At 40.6% G+C, this 19,972-nt stretch overlaps 2 non-coding genes across 2 annotated transcripts; both read right to left on the bottom strand.

Annotated features, from left to right (window-relative positions):
- Positions 1 to 9,320: 9,320 nt before the first annotated feature.
- trnaq-cug (transfer RNA glutamine (anticodon CUG)) lies at positions 9,321 to 9,392 on the bottom strand. Its single transcript has one exon. It is a non-coding gene; the product is annotated as a tRNA-Gln (tRNA).
- Positions 9,393 to 10,505: 1,113 nt separating this feature from the next.
- trnaq-cug (transfer RNA glutamine (anticodon CUG)) lies at positions 10,506 to 10,577 on the bottom strand. Its single transcript has one exon. It is a non-coding gene; the product is annotated as a tRNA-Gln (tRNA).
- Between the last annotated feature and the right edge of the window lie 9,395 nt (positions 10,578 to 19,972).

Raw genomic sequence — 19,972 nt, 5'->3', positions numbered from 1 at the left:
TCTTCAAAATATATACTTTGCATAAAAACATTATAAATATAGTCTGCACAATATAAATAAAACACATTTTAATACGAATTTCATCAAACAAACACCCTTAATGTGTTTATTCCTTTATTAAGATGTTCATGTTAATGTTTACTTACACCGTTTCATTTAGGGAAACTCCTGAGGTAAATAAGTGATATCTCTGAACTTTAATAATAAATCTAAATTAAATGCTGCGCTTCCCACCTCAAGTCGCAATGACTTCTGGGACTTCCAGAGCGAGCTCGCTGCTGAAGTCTGCATCGGTGCGTCCTCGATATCAAGAACACATCCGGGAAGTTTCACGCGTCCTCCGTACTTGCGGTCTTGAGTATTGGAACTGAACTTAGGCAGCTGATGATGACGTTGCACGAGAACACGAGGACGCAAGACCGCTGAAGAACGCATATTGAGAAACAGCCACACACAGTTAGGACAGCTAGAGAACAGAGGAAGAGAAGAAGACTGACAAGGAGTAGAGTGATAAATGGCTACTTCCAGGTTCCTAGAGAGAACAATTCCTTTAGCTTTTGTCAAGCATGAGGTGAAAGGATGCTTCTCTGCTGGAAGTTGGACATGGGGAGCTCTAAACACAGGACTGTGATTGTTATTAAATTTCCTCCGCTGTGAAAGAAAGTACAATAACAATGACAGTATTGGTTTCTTACTCATCAGAATTGACACCATACACCAAGTAGACCACTTTTGGATGCGAATCTCAAATCAAATTTGAAAACACCTGTCTTCTGGTTGACTCGTTTCGTCCTTGATTGGGTAGCGTCCTATGGCGAGAAAGGGTAAAGAGAGAGTCAGATCATTTTAACACGAAATGTTTAGGTTTCACAACATCTGTTAACTGTTTCTAAGGTTCTCTGCTTTCATGATTCACACAGGTACAGTCTCAAAAAGGTAATGGTAGTCAACTCGGAAAAAGACAGTCAAAAGAAAAAATAGAAAGTGGAGCAAGTTTACAAATTACAAAGTTGACAGAGTGGTGGCACTGTTGAGTCAATACATCAAAAGGGGTTGGTTTCTTGTGTTATCAAGATAACTAATTAGCATAAGTAGACAGGAAAATCCTATATTTCCTTCAGGGTTTGGCTAATCGAAGGCTACAGCTCTGGTATGCTGGGTTTAACGATGACTTGAGTTCAGTTGTAGCCACCTACAGGCAACACTGTCTCATTGCATCAACCAAACACCAGGGGGAGCACTGTCCTGTGAGGCAATTTAATACCTGAAGGATAATAAATAAATTAAAAAATTGATTGCAAATTAATTTAAACTAATTCAAATTAGTAATGACATGAAATGATTCAGAAATATGAATCTTATCAATAACCTTGATTAAGAGCTGCTATAGTTAAATCAATCAATAATTGCTATAGAAAAAGGAAAAAATTTCCAAATAGCAATAATGTTGGTTAAGGCTAACACTCAATGAGGTTGTCATCAAAGTCATAAACGCAATTATGATTTAATTAATCAGCAAGCATTCCTGCAAATCAGTTATGAGAACAAATCAATTTCAAAATCAATGATGATGGGGAATGCGAGGTATTACTGATGTCATTAAATTTGATCAAAAGTGTTTATTTAAAATTAATCAATAACTGTTATTGAGATAGGGCAGACAAGCATCAATGAACTATTAAATGAAATTAAAATTTCAGAATAGTGATTGTGTTTGTGAAGTCCCAGGACAATAAATGTTATAATTAAATTAATCCGTAAACACTGTGCTTATAAATCAACTTAAAATATCAACAGTCATAGAAAATGGTTGTTCCTATAATGTTGATAAGTTTCAGAAGAGGAAAGCATTAATCATTAATTAAGCATTATCAAAATCAAAAGCGTTATGTTATAGTCATAAACTATAATTCATTGCTAATAAACCAACAACTTATGAGCATTTGAATTAATAAAACAGGCCAGGTTCAGCAGGAAAAGCATTTGACAAATGTGATTAAGCCAGCGATGAGATCGCGTACAATGGGGTTTACTAAATCTGCATTAGTCAAAGCCTTTTCCAAGAAAGGGAGAAAAATGAGAAATGAGGCAAATAGCCTATGAAGAGTGAGAAATCAATATTCAAAATCTCGCTAGCGTGAATTAGGTTGTCACTTCAACTTAACACACTGCATTCAAAACCACAAGGAGAGCGCTACTACACTAACCTTTAATGCTAAATAGCATAGCCATCCCACACACTTCAATGCAACAACGTGAACTTCAGTTAGCTTAGCCTTGTGCTAATGTCTACAGCCGATGCCAGTGCGGAGGACCTATGTTTTAATATCGATCAGGGGTTTATTAGCTCATTTCAATGAATCGGATCCTGAAGATTCGAATCATTGATTCGACTCAATTGAGTCAGATTGAATCAGATTAAAAGATTCACACTTTGTCTACCATTTGTCCTGCAAATAGAACACTTCGTATCTTACCAATCTTGTTAATATTATTTACGTGGCCAACGATAATAACATAACACAGTATTGGGTTAACTTAAGCAAGGTAACAAGATCTACAGCTCAAGGCAATGACTTAGAAGCACATAAACAAGAACACAGTTCTTACAAAATGAGCACAAAGATTTATTGAGCTACACTACGATACATGAAACTAACTACGTAATAAGCAAACAACAAACAAACGCACACACACATTCACACATACACACAGAGGCAGTTCAGAGGATGCAATATGAGTTGACAACGTCCCAAATTAATTCTAATACTTTTTGCAAGATCTTAGAATAACACCTGAGAAACCACAAAAGCAGAGATATGGCTTATCTTTAACTGCTTAAGATCAATCTGCACAAGATCAGCAAGAGACAACATTAGTTTGTGTTACTTGCGCCCTTTTTGCTCAGGTCGAATCTCCCTCGCCGGCTGGCCTTGGGGAAACAAGGTGCTCCTGATTGGGTGGTGACTCACTTCGATGACGTCTTTGGGATTCACACGCTCCAGAATGGCTGTTGTCCTGGGTTACCGAGGTGACAGACTGCTGAGAGTCGGTTTGCGGAAGTTCGTACAGTTTCGGCGGTCCCGAAACTTTGTATGGAAATTCGTGGTGACCCAATCGCGTGGCGGCGCAGTGTCCGGGCAGGCGAAAGGGGGCAGAGAGCAAAAGCATGTGCAAGCCGGCTAATGCAAAAAGCAAAGTTTCTTTGTTGCAGGGCGTTTTTAAATGACCTGGTCTGGTTCGTCCCCATGGCACTGTCTGCCAATAAGCAGCTGCCATGAAGGGTGGGCCACACCCCGTACTGACGTAGGAAGGGTCAATAATTAACAGACTGCATGTAGATTTCACGTGGTAGAACTCTTGCAAGATTGAAACTATCTTACATCAAACGGTATAAGATGAATACTGTTTGTACTACTAGTTTTTCATTTACACCAACGTATTGCAAATGTCACTAGCTTTCGTTCAATACTAGACATCATACATTTCAGACACATACAGAACATTTTACTTTGTTATAAGGGTTAAAACAACACATTGATTAACCCGGTTGATTGGAATATACAGCATATGAGGAACATTATGGCATATTATTCAAAGATACATCTGCCTTATCCTCAAAAATTGGCAGTCGAAATAGCACTATGGTGCAAAGTGTCTTTATTTACAGTGCTCAGTAGAAAAATCCCCCAAAAATAATAACCAGCAAAACAAAACAAAAAAAAAATTTACAAGACAAGTAGCACTTGGCTATCGTTTTCTTTCTGCAAATAAAGAAATCCAATAATCAACTTACTTCTCCACACCACTCTACAACCTTACTCCTACACCCCACACCATACTGTGCTCACTCTGCCCTTTATATAGCAGGGGAGACTGGTATGGAATGGCTCATATCATCACAGCAGGTAAGTATCAAATAACTATATCTATAAATATTTCATTGATCAACATTTTAATTATATGTATACACTACATTTGCATACTATACAGTTTTACCCCATAACTAATTATTTTTATATTTTCCAGTTTTTATAAACCACTTTTGTTTTATTGTCCCGGACAATCTTTCTCCCCCATACATACAACAAATAGGATCTCCGGCCGGCCGTCCCTTTTGCCCATGCGCAGTACATGCTTGAGCATAAAATGAACGCGTTAGGCTTTTTAGCCCTTTTGGCATTCCATAGCCATCATGGCGCAGCCCGGAAGATCAGCGAGACGAGACGAGACAAACACAAACACAGTTGAACAACAGGTAAGTGAATATGCTTCATGTAAGTGTTATGTATGCTTTGTGATAACGGATCGGATGTATTTTGGGATTATTAACTAGAAATGTGTGCGTGTTTGTCTGTATGTATGCGTTCCGGCAGCAGCGCGACTCCAGTGTGCACCCTGTGATCGGCTGATGGTGAGTATGGAGTACAGTGTTTTAATGGATGCGTGTGAAGGAAAAAAGTTTATATGTAGTTCTGCCACAGGCCAGTGACAATCTCCTTTGTCACAGCAACTAACATACATTTCCTGACTCCAGCATATATACACCACCGATCTTAACAGGTGGAGTTTTGGTGTAACGTCACTTGTCAGTCATTGTTCAGTCCTCCATTGGCCGCACCTTCGACATACTTCCTCTTTTTCTACGAATTATCTGCCCAACAACAAAGTATACATCTTTCTGCGTTCTGTGTTCAGTTTTAACACCTCTCTTCAGACAGGAAGTTTCTGCAGAGCTGAATTTAATTTTGGACCCCCATCTATCTACTTCTGCAAAAATGCTAATTAGTAGGGATGTAACGGTATCAGAATTTCACGGTTCGGTAATACCTCGGTATGAATGTCACGGTACGGTATTTATTGAATCATTTACAGGAAAAAAAAAACTTTTGAAAATACTCCAAAAAAGTGCCAAAAGTGTCAATGACATACAAATTAGCCATCTATCTGTAAGCTTTGAAACACTAACTTCAATTTTAATAACAAAAAATTATTAAACCATGTAAAAAAATAAAGTTTCAATTTAGTGTTGTTGAAAACTCATCACATTCAACATTTAATCACTCACTCACTTAGATAGAGATGGGTTTAAAGGAAAATTATCATATAAATATAATCTGGTAAAAGCTGGTATATCTGGGTATTTACAATGTCCCCTGCAACAGAAAAAAACCCTCTCATTTGGGACTGAGGTTTCTGGGACAAGAGAGATATGACTTGGCCCAGGTTGACAGCAGTGGGGTAACGTTGTGCATTGTCTTTCCCCCACTTGAGAAGACAAACCATGAGTGAGATAGAGATCTCTTTGCGGTACAAGCCAATGTCTGCATCAATCTGAACAGTGTGCTGTGTTTCTGCAGTCCCCATGACTGCTATTAGTCGTATTCCCCAACTTGCAGGCACGTGCACACATAGGGCTCAACCTGTGCAGTGCCCATGCCCTTTTTAGTCTTGGATAGAAAATGCCCTTCCAAAACGATCAAAAGTGCCCCCGCGACGCGACACAACCTCCGTCCAATCCAGCCCTTCAGTAGGCGCGCGACAACACCTCACTTGAATATGCGCGCTCAACCCCCCCTCGGCGCTTTACAATACGCGCACCACAACACAGCTGATCAGAACGCGCGCGACAGCACCGCTATTCAGCACGCGCGCGGCGACAACACCCGCTTTAGGTTCGATCATTTCCATCTTTTTTTCATCTCCGCTACTAGCAGCACACTCCATTTCCGCATTACTGGATCTGTAGCGACAACAGACCGCAAAGGATTATGGCCACGCCTGGGCTGATGGGAAATGTAGTTTTAGCTACGTCCCGTTCGCTTCATTCGCCTGAGCAAATTTTCTCAGAAGACCTATAGTTTTACCGAGTCATGCGACTTCGGTAATATCGAAAAAAATTAATATTGCGGTATGACGGTATTTACAATACCGTTACATCCCTACTAATTAGTATGCACAGCACTCACCCACAACATTAGAAGTTCAGTTAATATATGACCCTTACATGACCAATACCAATAAGTGTTTGATTAAAAGAAAAAAAGACAAAAATAATAAAAAACTAATTGCTATTTTACGACACAACCTACCCCAACTCTTAACCCAACCTCACAGTAACAAACCTCCATGTGAGTTTCATTGATTCAATGTCTTGTACATGGCACAGAATACAACCTATTGCAGTTTATTAAAATCACACCTACCCCAGCCCTAGGCCCAACCTCACAGTAACTCGCTATGTTTTATTCAATTTTACACCTACCCCAACCCTAAACGCAACCTCAGAGTAAGCAGTTTTAATTTTTTTTATTTTTATGAATGTCTACTACAGCTACATCAATCGCAAACCCAGCCTACGTGTGGCATAACTGCCGACCCCTTAGAGGTCATCCAGCCAACTTGCAGTGTAATCTCCTCCACTTGTAGGTCTCTGAGCTGCAGCAACACCTAAGTGCTCTGACACAGAGACACAAAAGAAACCATTGCTTTTAACCTCCTCTTGGAGAGGAGAGAGTCTCCGACCCTGGATCTCAGGTCTTCTATGGAGGGACTGTCAGGAATCCTGTAAGAGCATCCCCTCCACACAACCTCTTGCCATAAAAAACAAAGCAGAATGTGTGGTGAAGGAACTCCGGGTTGACAGAGCCTTTTCCTTGCTTCAAGCAATGTGCTAACAAGGTGCTAAACAGAGTGGCACAAAGGATAGCGCTTATGACTATGGATCAGAAGATTCTCAGTTATGGAAACCAAGAAACTGTGTATGAGAGAGTGCGTAAGTGTATGAGTGGCACTTGTTCAAGCGGAGCAGGGACGTGTCAGCGATCAGAAAGAACTGGAGTTTGTGCCAAGACTGGGTTTCAAAAGTGGCAATTTCCATATGGTCTAGCAGTCAGGATTCCTGATTTTCACCCAAGGGACCCGGGTTCGACTCCCGGTATGGGAAGGCTTAAGTACTTTTGCTCCTGTCCTTTTTGGCCAGCGGTCGGACTGCAGCTACCCTATAGGGTGTGGTTGTGGAACTGCTACGTAAGACTTCGATAGCTCAGTTGGTAGAGTGGAGGACTCTTAGGTCGCAGGTTCGATTCCAGCTCAAAGGATGTCTTTTGTGCTCAGAGCTGCTTTCTTGCCTTTGCAAAGATATCATCGGCACCACTGCTCGAAGTTCACCATGGAGGTGAAAAGGAAGTTCCCTGACCAGGAATCGAACTCGGGCCGCGGCGGTGAGAGCGCCGAATCCTAACTACTAGAGAACCAGGCTAGACCATCAAGCCTAGCTGTGGGCTTCCACCCAGGTGTGCTGCAGCTGCTCTGACAAAAATAACTCTAACATTTGCAACCTCCTCCTGGAGAAGAGAAAGTCTCAGAGCCTGGATCACAGTTCTTCTTGGGAGGGACTGTCACATGCTCTGTGTTAGAGCATCCTATCGACACCACAACTTGCCATGACAAGAAAGCACAGCAAGCGTTGAAGGAACTGCATGTTGACCGAGCCGTGTCCTCTTTCCAAGCAGCATGCTAATGAGCACTGCTGACGCAGACTGGGCCAGTGGCGCATACTGCCACCTGTAATTCGTGGTTATTCTTGGTTACACCGGCCAATCACGGTCCGAGTTGGAACCAAGATTTTTTTTAATTCTTGGTTACGGCAGCCAATCATGTTCCGAGTTACAATGAACGCTATGGCCAATCAGAGCCCTTATAACATTCATGATTTGTACTGTATTAACAGATTTCGTTGTGGATTAATTCGGACAACAATTACAAAGTAAGTATTTTTATAACAAGTTGGTTTAAATGAATAACCATTACAGTAACATTAATTACAACAACACAATTATTATATGATTGTTATAGATGTTATATGACGTTGTTTGTTAAGATTAATGTTAGCCGACCAAGCACACTGTACAGTTTTACTACAAACATTTTAATGCAGTTATTATACATTACTTCACTTTATATTGTCATTTACTACCATAGTTACAATAATGCCCGTGCATTATTCTCACACATTAATGAATCACTTCACTAATAATAAATATAAGGCTCAATTCATCAGTCATTAATTATAAACAATAGTATAATGACGCTCACATATCACTACATCACTAATCATAAACTAATCTAATAATGCTCACGCATAATACATCACTAATCATAAAGCATAAAACAATATGGATCATGCATGATTGCATCACTAATAATAAACCAATAATATAAGGGTCACAATTTAATCCATCACTAATAATAATAATAACATTATTATTAGTTATGGATTGATGTGTGACCCTTATATTGTTGGTTTATTATTAGTGATGCAATCATGCATGATCCATATTAATTAATTAATAACTGCATTAAAATGTTTGTAGTAAAACTGTACAGTTTGCTTGGTCGGCTAACATTAATCTTACCAAATAACGTTATAAAACATCTATAACAATCATATAATAATTATGTTGAAGTAATTAACGTTACTGTAATGGTTATTCATTTAAACCACCTTGTTAAAAAAATACTTACTTTGCAATTGGTTTCCAAATTAATCCGCGACGAAATATTTTATTACAGTACAAATCATGGATGGTATAAGGGCTCTGATTGGCCATAGCGTTCATTGTAACACAGAACACGATTGGCTGCCTTAACCAAGAATAGGGTGAATCTTGGTTCCAGCTCACAAAGTGATTGGCCGGTGTGACCAAGAATAACCACGACTTACAGGTGGCAGTATGAGCTAACCGGCCACTTACTGCCAAGCTTAATAAAAGTCTTCCAGTTGGTGCTGCCCGGACTGAAAAAAACTTTCCGGCCTTGCCAGAAAGTAGCAGAATGTCAATACAAGGCGGTGGCAATGTGCATTGATTTCTGAGTAACTCGTCATTCGGCATGCAGGGCTCCTCACACGTTTACTGGAGCAGGACCAGGTAGGGCCTTCAGTCACCTGCCCCTTGTGCACAAAATAGAACAACAGCACTGTTTTACAACCCTGGGATCGAACCAGCGACCTTTCGATATTCAGTCTAACGCTCTCCCAACTGAGCTATTTCTACTGCCTTTTCACAAGTATCCTGCAGCATTCATGTCTGTGAGACTAAGCAGAATCCTGAAATGCCTCTAAGGCCTTAAAGGGTAAAAATTTGGCCAGTACGGGGATCGAACCCGCAACCTTGGCGTTATTAGCACCACGCTCTAACCAGCTGAGCTTACCGGCCACTTTCTGCCATGTTTGCTAAAAAACTCAGAGTAACTGTCATTTTCTTCAAGAGATAAGAATGCTATTCCAGCCTTTTTTGTGCGGTGCTGGTAAAAATACAAGGTCCCACCGAGATTTGAACTCAGATCGCTGGATTCAGAGTCCAGAGTGCTAACCATTACACCATGGAACCTCAAGTCTTCTGCTTGGTGCTGCTCGGGCTAAAGAGAAAATAATGTAAAAAAGAAAACGGCCTTGCAGAAAGTAGCAGAATGTCAATACAAGGCAGTGCCAATGTGCATTGATTTCTGAGTAACTCGTCATTCGGCATGCAGGGCTCCTCACATGTTTACTGGAGCAGGACCAGGTAGGGCCTTCAAAAGAAAAGCGCACTATTCCAGGCATTTTGACGACTAAACGGCAGGCAGGGCAAAGAGGCCACCACAGAGCAAATTTGATCTTTTTTTTCTAATTTGACCACGTCGAAAATCGTAAATTTTTGATTGCTCTGAGGGGAATTAGCTCAAATGGTTAAGCGCTCACTTTGCATGCGAGAGGTAGTGGGAACAATGACTGCATTCTCCACCACTGTTTTCATGCCTTTTTACATTGGCTTTTATTGCAAAGCTGGTGGCACCTTGAGGGTTTAAAGCGAAACTACTTACGTCAGCTTTGCCGATTTCTGTGTAGTACATATCATTGCAACCCTTCAGAAGCCCTATCAAGTCACAGTTTTCTTTTATTCAGCAGCGTGTCCGCAGTGGGACATCAAAGCACTAAATACATAGCATTATAGAGTTCTGTCGATCAGGCCATTGGAATCATCGCCAGAAGCAACGTGAACATCTGGGAGGAAGATAGTGTTTTGGTCAAGTGGAAGCAGGTGGACTTAAGGGTGAAGCAGCTAGGCATTTTGGTTGACTTTCAGTCACCTGACCCTTGTGCACAAAATAGAACAACATCACTGTTTTGCCGAAACCCGGGATAGAACCAGGGACCTTTATATCTTCAGTCTAACACTCTCACAACTGAGCTATTTCGGCTGCCTTTTCACAAGTATCCTGCAGCATTCATGTCTGTGAGACTAAGCAGAATCCTGAATGCCTCTGAGGCCTTAAAGGGTAAAAGTTTGGCCAGTACTGGGATCGAACCCGCGACCTTGGCGTTATTAGCACCACGCTCTAACCAGCTGAGCTAACCGGCCACTTTCTGCCACGTTTGCTAAAAAGCTCAGAGTAACTGTCATTTTCTTCAAGAGATAAGAATGCTATTCCAGCTTTTTTTGTGCGGTGCTGGTAAAAATACAAGGTCCCACCGAGATTTGAACTCGGATCGCTGGATTCAGAGTCCAGAGTGCTAACCATTACACCATGGAACCTCAAGTCTTCTGCTTGGTGCTGCCCGGGCCAAAGAGAAAATAATGTAAAAAACAAAAAAAGAAAAGAAAACGGCCTTGCCAGAAAGTAGCAGAATGTCAATACAAGGCAGTGCCAATGTGCATTGATTTCTGAGTAACTCGTCATTCGGCATGCAGGGCTCCTCACACGTTTACTGGAGCAGGACCAGGTAGGGCCTTCAAAAGAAAAGCGCACTATTCCAGGCATTTTGACGACTAAACGGCAGGCAGGGCAAAGAGGCCACCACAGAGCAAATGTGATCTTTTTTTTCTATTTTGACCACGTCGAAAATCGCTAATTATTGATTGCTTTGAGGGGAATTAGCTCATGGTTAAGCGCTCGCTTTGCATGGGAGAGGTAGCGGGAACAATGACTGCATTCTCCACCTCTGTTTTCATGCCTTTTTAAAGCGAAAAAGGTTTAAATTGAAACTCTCCTGATTCAATCGTCACCAGAAGCGACGTGACCATCTGGAAGTAAGATAGCTTTTTGGTCAAGTGGAAGCAGTTGGACTTAAGGGTGCAGCAGCTAGGCTTTTTGGGTGACTTTCGGTCACCTAACTCTTGGGCCAGTGTCCACAACCTTGCCGTTATTACCACCATAGTCTAACCAGCTAAGCTAACCGGCCACTTCCTGCCTAAAGCACTAGAAAGCCCAGAGTAAATGTCATTCCCTGGCCTTCAAGAGATTAACATTCTATTCCAGCTTTTTTTGTGCGGTGCTGGCAAAATAACAGGTCCCACTGAAATTTGAACTCAGATCGCTGGATTCAGAGTCCAGAGTGGTCACCATTACACCATGGAACCTCAAGCTTGTTGTGTGGTGCTGTCAGAGCTGTAGGGAATGAATAAAAAAAAAAAACGGCCTTGCAGGAAAGTAGCAGAATGTCAATCCAAGGTGGTGCCAATGTGCATTGATTTCTGAGTAACTGAGTCATTCTGAGTCATTCGGCATGCAGGGCTCCTCACACGTTTACTGGTGCAGGAATAGGTAGGGCTTTAAAAGAAAAGCGCGCTATTCCAGGCAATTTGACGACTAAACGGCGGGCAGGGCAAAGAGGCCACCACAGAGCAGATCTTTTTTTTTTTTTTTTGACCACGCCAAAAACTACCAATTTGAATTTTTCTGAGGGGAATTAGCTCAAATGGTAGAGCGCTCGCTTAGCATAGGAAGGGGTCCAATCTTCTCGCTCACTCGCAAGCGAACAAGCCGCAAAAACACGGAAAAATGCGACAAATTTCGCTTGCAGTAGTGTTCGCGGCTTTGTGACTGTGCATAATGTAAGCATGCGCTCTTATTGAAATTTTACTGACGTAACACGGGCAATTATATTGATATTACTATTATTATGTGGATAATGTTCTTAAAAAGCATATTACGTTAATTAAAAATGAATGCAAATGTTTCAATTAAACATATGTATGCATGTTTATGTATATATAAGTATATTATATATATTTATTTATTAATATATAAATATATACTATATATATATATATATATATATATATATATATATATATATATATATTAATATATGTTTTATTTCTTTATGTAATAACTTTAAATGAATGCACACAAAAACAAGTAATATGCAAAATGGTTTATTAAAATGAATACAAATATTAAAATCGCAAAACAATTTAAAAAATATAAAAAACAAAATAAAAACATATATTAATATATAAACTATATAATATACAATAAATAAAAACAATACAATATATATTTATTTATTGTGCACATATATTAAAACAATACTATATATAAATATATTTATTTATTATACACATTATATAAAAACAATACTCTATTTATATATTTAGTTTTATATACACAATATATTAAACAATAATATAAATACATAATAAAATGCAAGAGTGGGGGCACGTAATATATAAAATATAGTATTTAAGCAATGTATAAAATGTTATTTTTTTAAGAAATATAAATATATTTTTACATAAAATGCACACAAATATTAAATAAGTTCACACAAGACAAAATAAAAGTGGGCCTATAAGTGCCACTTTAAAATGCTAAATATTAACACACAAAAATTAAATAAAATGAGAGAGAGAGAGTACCCATGTAACATTTACAAAAATATATACAGCAATTTGTCCTTTATTCTGGAGCTGGAGTTTGTCCTTTATTTTGCTGGCGCTGTTCTGCCAACCAGTCCTCTAAGGACAAATCGGCTATGGCCAAACTCCTTAGTCTTTGGTTGCCCACATTTGCTGCAAACACTTTCCTTCTCCTGTTCCCGTCTGCGCCTGTTCCTCTGGGTGTAACGGGACACAGGAACAGCAGGCGCAGGTGGAGCAGGTGCAGGTGGAGGAACAGCAGGTGCAGGTGGAGCAGGTGCAGGTGGAGGAACAGCAGGTGCAGGTGGAGCAGGTGCAGGTGGAGGAACAGCAGGTGAAGGTGAAGCTGGGACTGCACTGGATGTTGGTGCAGCAAATGATGGAATCACCATTGACACACTCATGTCTGGGTTAAAAACAAGTGTGCCAAACAATGATCCAGGTCCTGAAATGGGCTGCACAACACCTGGTGCTGTGGGGGGTGGTGCAATGGGGAACACTGTGCTGGGGGTCGGTGGAAAGGAGCACACCATGGTGGGGGCAGACACAATGGGGCCCACTGTGGTGGGGTCCAGCGCAATAGGGCGCACTGTGGTGGAGGCTGGTATGATGGGGAACACTGTGGTGGAGGCTGGCGAGATGGGGCGCACTGTGGTGAAGGTCGGTGTGACGGGGCACACCATGGTAGGGGCCGGTGCAATGTGGCAGACTGTGGTGGGGGTTGGCGCGATGGGGCATACCGTCGTGGGGGCCGGTGGAAAGGAGCACACCGTGGTGGCATCCGGCAGGAAGGAGCAAACTGTGGTGGTTGCAGAAGCAGTCTTTCGACCAGGTCGAAGAAGAGGTGCCTGTCCTTCTTTATTTGGAGGAAAGACAAACTGGTGTTTGGGGCCTGATGTTGATGGTGTCTCGTCCAATTTTTCCCTCGGCAAAGGAAGCTGCGTATCTGCCACAGCAATTGGATCAAGTGGAGTCAGTCCCTGAGTGAGTACACTCATTTCCTGATCCTTTTGCCTCCGTTGAAACCTGATAATAAATGATATGTATTATTCATATATATTAATTTAGAAGTATTCAGGTAATTTAAAGAAAATAATGTGCTTTGCTTACCACTGAATGAGCGTCTTCTGGTTTAGCTCAAAAAGCTGGATCACTGTTTCATCCATCAGCCTGCGACTGCCAAGCACTAGATCCCGGATGTGGTGGTAATCGGTCAGTATTTTAGACCACCTGGCCGTGCGAACACCAGCCTTCTTGGAAGTGGACTTGTGTACGGCACACAGCTTTGTACAAATGGCCTCAACCAAGCGGCTGGTGCTAGGCCACTATGCTGGACCCCCAGTTTGTCCAATCAGACAGCGCTTGACGCTCTCCACACCTGGAGTGACTCCGGAGCGCTTCGGTGCCTTAAAGCGCCCATGTGTCAGCTGAGGCTGATGTCGAGGGTGGTAGTTGATGCGCTGTTTATCAACATCCAGGAGAGCTGTCCACAGCTGGATGGCCTCTGTCACCTGCAGGTCAGTGAGGTAAGGAGCCACACGAAGACCTACCAAATAAGCAGCCAGATCCTGGACCTTGTCCAACCCAGCAATGCCATCAAGTCCAATGACTACTCCCTGGTAAATACAGAATAAGTTTAGTATATGTGGAATAAAAAAAGACTAAATCAAATTAAGTTCTTAATATATCTTACCTGAGCCTCAACAGAGAGACTGTCTCCAGACTTGGATGGCTGTGACGGCACTGAAGGGGCTGGGCTAGGAAGCTGTCCTTCTCCACCAGCTGATGTGGACGGCTCAGCCAGTAATGCTGGGGACTGAGGCAGAGGCGAAGATAAGGGGCTGTTTCTGAGATCAGGGCAGGGGTCATCCTCATACAGCACTGGAACTGTGATGTCCTCCATGATCTCCTCCTCAAACCCGTCATCTTGTAGATCCTCGTCATGTACTTCCTCCACCAGCCTGTCTTCCTCCTCTGGGTTCTGGAGCACCGGAGTCAGGGTTTTGCCGGTCTGGCTGTAAAGGTGCTCCATTCCCAGCAATACACCTTAAAAAAATAAAACAATAAAAAAAACATATATTAAATAAAACTAATGATAAAATAAACATTTAGATTACCATTTTGTGTAGTACATTAAAAGCTTAATGAATAACTTCCATAACAACTAATTAATGAATTTCTTGCCTGTATATGCTCCAGTAATGCTGGGGACTGAGGCAGAGGCGAAGATAAGGGGCTGTTTCTAAGATCACGGCAGGGGTCATCCTCATACAGCACTGGAACTGTGATGTCCTCCATGATCTCCTCCTCAAACCCGTCATCTTGTAGATCCTCGTCATGTACTTCCTCCACCAGCCTGTCTTCCTCCTCTGGGTTCTGGAGCACCGGAGTCAGGGTTTTGCCGGTCTGGCTGTAAAGGTGCTCCATTCCCAGCAATTCACCTTAAAAAAATAAAACAATAAAAAAACATATATTAAATAAAACTAATGGTAAAATAAACATTTAGATTACCATTTTGTGTAGTACATTAAAAGCTTAATGAATAACTTCCATAACAACTAATTAATGGATTTCTTGCCTGTATATGCTCCAGGAGGGTGATAGCGGTTATCCCAGGGCTTGCGTCCTGAGACATATCTTTTGGTGGACAATGAGCATTGTGTTTTTCCTCTCTCTCTCCCTGCAGGTAACTGTGTCCACCTGGTAGCAATCATTGGATCTTTCTAGAGAGGAGAGAGAGTATTTAACCTGAGCTGCACTTTAAACCAGTGTTGGTGGTGTCAAGTGCAGTGGCGGAGCTTTTCTCCAAATTCAGACCTGACTCATGAGGTGAACGGATCAATTCTTTTTCCGGCTCTAAATGCGTATGATTGGCCCATGATGAACGAGTGACTCAGACCCGATAGAGGACTCAAGAGATGAACGGATCAATTCTTTTTCCAGCTCTAAACGCGTATGATTGGCCCGTGAGGAACGAATGACTCAAACCCGATAGAGGACTCGAGAGATGAACGGATCAAATATTTTTCCTGCTCTAAACGCGTATGATTGGCCCGTAATAAACGAGTGACTCAGACCCGATAGAGGACTCGAGAGGTGAACGGATCAAATCTTTTTCGGCTCTAAACGCATATGATTGGTTTCTGCCTTTCCGCGATGAACGACACGAAATGTGATGAAGACTTGAAATAACGATACCACCTGCACAAATGTACGCACGCGCAAATTAACAAATCACTCCCTAAGAGGACTTATAGTTCCCAAATCATATTGAAGATTCGTTTAAAATGAACGAAATGTTCATGATCGACCCATTACTAAACCTGGTTAGATACCTGCTCCAGTCGGGGATTGAACCTTGTGATCTACCCAAAGTGTTATTTATGGACATATTTCTTGAACCAGTACTATTATATATGCATTGAGTAGTTTCTGGTGGGCAAAAAAAAACACAATATAACCTTAATTTCGCTTCTTTCTTTCTCAATTTCTCAAATTTTCTTATTTTTCTTGTGCTTTTTTCTTCCCCTTCCAAAACAGACTATTGTTCCCCAGCTTTAGCGGAGTCGGTAGAGGGTCCAGGGTTCAAGTCTGTGTTCGGGCATGAGAGACTCTTTGTGGAGCCACAGCTTTTGCCGTTGAGCTATCGCTTGCTGAAAGTTTCATCTGAATGCACAACACGTGTACTAGGCATGAGGACATGGGAGAACAGTCTTGTAGTCATGGCTGCGTGGTTAAGGCGATCGACTAGAAATCAGTTGGGGTATTCTCCCGCAGGTTCAAGTCCTGCTAACTATACCCACATCCTGTTCCTTTTTAAAATTGCAGCAGCCATCAATGTTTGCATTTCCATTGTTTCTTGGGAAAAGCGTTGTGCTGGTAGGAGGAGAAAAACAACTGTGTGTTCTCACTGAAGAGCAGTGGTGGTAAGAGTACAAAAAAATTGTACTCAATTACAAGTACTGTTACATTGCTAAAATTGTACTCAATTACAAGTAAAAGTACTGGTGTTAAAAAGTACTCAAGTAAAAGTACAAATTACTCTTCGTAAAAACTACTCAAATTACAAAATTACAAATTACTTTTTTAGCTTGGCGGTATTGGTGGAATTATCCATAAATGCGGAGTCAGACAAGATCCAGGCAGTAAAACACATTTTACATAACACATTTAAAGATACTATAAACACTTTTAAAACTGTGTAAACAGCATTAATTATAGATAATAATTATAGAGCACCTATAGAGGAAACCCACGCCAACATGGGGAAAACATGCAAACTCCACACAGAAACACCAACTGACTCAGCCAGGGCTTGAACCAACAAACTTTTTGCTTTGAGGCGATAGCAATACCCACTGCGCACCATGGTTATTTTACAAAAACAATGTTTTGTTATTTGGAGTATAAAGATAACAGAAATATAAACAAATGCACGACTTTTTATCATTTCAAATGATGCCTCTTTTATCTGTACGATCAAAAGATGATGTAATAAATAAAAAAAAACACTTGCAAATTATGGAGAAACTTTGTTAATTACCTAATTCGCGAACTGAACCGTCAGAAACCACAGAACAACACTGCCTAGTGCCTAAACATATTATTAATAAATATAATATCACACAAATTAAGTTATGTCTTCTTACCATAATGTTTTTTTTTAGATTATAGATTGAAGTCTTAAAAAAAAGGGTTTCTGCAGTTTCTGCAGGGTTTCTGCAGATATCATCTCATGACTTTTTTAAGACCTCTTTAAGACCATAAAGTATTAAATTTAAGACCTATATCACAATATCAAAAGCATGCAAGAGAAAATGCAAAAACACAAAATTTGTGGTAAAATAAAATTATTTAAATAGAACAGTACTGAAGACAGGTTAGATGCACCATTGAAGTGCAGGAACAAAAAAACAAAAGAAACAAACATTTTGAGGCTGATTTATACTTTCGCCTGGCTCCGCATTGCACACCTCCGCTGACTGTGCGCGCACCTCACGAAATGGATGAGGCTTTAATACTAGACGCGTTCGTCATTGTGATATTCTTTAAAACATCAGGGGCCAGTCAAAAGACACCTCACTGTAAAGTCAGACGGATAAACAGAGAAGTAAAACGTTTCCAGAACTACGTCATATCTTTAATATTGTTCAAGATTTTAAAAATAATTATTTTTCATTATTTTTATAATTTATTATGATTACAAAATTGGGTGACGGGGTGGGGCAGTGGGTAGCGCTCTCGACTCAAGGCAAAAAGGTCGCTGGTTCAAGTCTTGGGTGGGTCAGTTGGCATTTCTGTGTGGAGTTTGCATGTTCTCCCCGTGTTTGCGTGGGTTTGCTCAAGATGCTCCGGTTTTCCCCACAGTCCAAAGACATGCATTTTAGGTGAAATAGGTAAGCTAAATTGTCTGTTGTTGTAAATGAGAACGGGTTGCAGCTGGAAGGGCATCCGCTGTGTAAAAAATATGCTGGATAAATTGGAGGTTCATTCCGCTGTGGCGACCCCAGATTAATAAAGGAACTAAGCCAAAAAGAAAATTAATGAATGATTATAAAGTTTTATAACTATTCAAGATTTTTTTATTTAAAGTTTGATGCATCACTCACTTGTGTTTATATCTCGGACAGTTCTACCTATTAAAGTTAAATATCAATGACTACAGAACATGGGTTACTCTACAATTATTTTTTTTATTCTGGCAAGAATAATAGCAAAAAAAAAATTTTTTTTTTTTTTTGCCCACTTAACAATTGACACATTATTGTCTGGCTAGTTTCTGTCCTCTACTAATGAGCTGAAAAGGCAATAATGGTCCAACAATCCTGTCCATTATCACCAATAAAGCCTAGAAATTGGGCATCAGTATACTGTAAGCCGATGGGCTCATATATTCTTTTCCAGTTATCAAATACTTAATTTGTTACTTAATTTTTGTTACATTGCTTTAACTTCAAAATGATACATCAGTTTAAAACCAATAAATGGTGGAAAAACATATTCTGTAATCTTAAAACCACCTGGGTCTCCACTTTTTTGTTGTAACAAACTAATCCCCCAGGTTTTTCCAAACTTTAACAAAACACTTCCTTTCCATGGGTGTTGCAATTTCTAGCCAAGAATTATTTGTCATCTGGTCATCTCTATGCTGATCACGCATGGTCGGATAGTTAAGATGTCTGTACAGTCGTACTGTTACAGACAAAATCTCTTCAAAGTGATTCAAATTCAACTCAAGTCAAGCGCGGCGCCGCGCGAACTGTTCACCCGAAATCATGTCGCGCGCGTCCAAAGTGAACCTCCGCAAACACGGCGATGACGTCACATTCGCCGCGCGCACTGAGCTATTGCATGCTGGTCTTTTCTTATTTGTAGTTTTAATACTGCAAATTACAATAGGAATAGTGAAATAAAGAACTACACCACCACGAAACCAAGCAACAACAAAAAAAATTAAATGAGCATTAGGAGTAGCGTTACATGTACATCGGAAAAATAAGACCTGTGCAAACATATTTCAGACCTAGAACAGCGAATTTGAGACTTTTTAAGGCCTAAAATTTAGATGTTTATATTTTAGACATTTTAAGACCCCATGGAAACCCTGTGTAAGCCGGATGGTACAGCAGAGGGCAGGTTTCATTCACTTTTTTTTGCGCTTTTTGGATATGCACATGAAAACGGTTGATGGAAACGCTATAATGCGCATATATTTTGAAAATGTGTGTGAATGGACAAACCAGCAGGCTAAGCACATTGTAAAACATCTAAAGTGTTGTTTTGGTCATTCTAAACCGCCTCAACCATTTCAGTATTATATTATATTAATATTTTAATGACCTCCAAAATTGTCAAGAGTACCTGCTCCGTGTCTCGGGCGCTGGTTCACTGCGTGCAGGATTACCTTCTGATGCGCAAGTCGCATTATTAAATGAAGATAATTTATTCATGCAGCTGCTCCTACTGATGCAAATTCTGTTTTTACTTTTGATATTTGTCGCCAGTTAATCAGGTTGCAATTTTGTTCTCTTTGACTTGTTGGACAGAAACGCTGCTTTATTTGCAGTCTTTTATGCGATATTCCAGTTTTGGGCATATATTTAATTAGCATTTTAGATGATACATAGCTATTCACATCAGCACAGCTGTCCCCTTTTTTCCCTATGTACCTGTAGGTGAACAGCTCCTCCAGGTGTGGCACTGGGCATTCATCCTCTGCTATTTCTTCCTTATTTCTTCTGTCTTAAATCTCCATATGTCAATTGATAACTTTGTGACTGTATGATGAC

This window comes from Danio rerio, chromosome 4 (assembly GCF_052040795.2).
Source record: "Danio rerio strain M-AB ecotype USA chromosome 4, GRCz13ab, whole genome shotgun sequence".
Classification (NCBI taxonomy): domain Eukaryota; kingdom Metazoa; phylum Chordata; class Actinopteri; order Cypriniformes; family Danionidae; genus Danio; species Danio rerio.
This window is presented reverse-complemented; position numbering and strand designations above follow the sequence as displayed.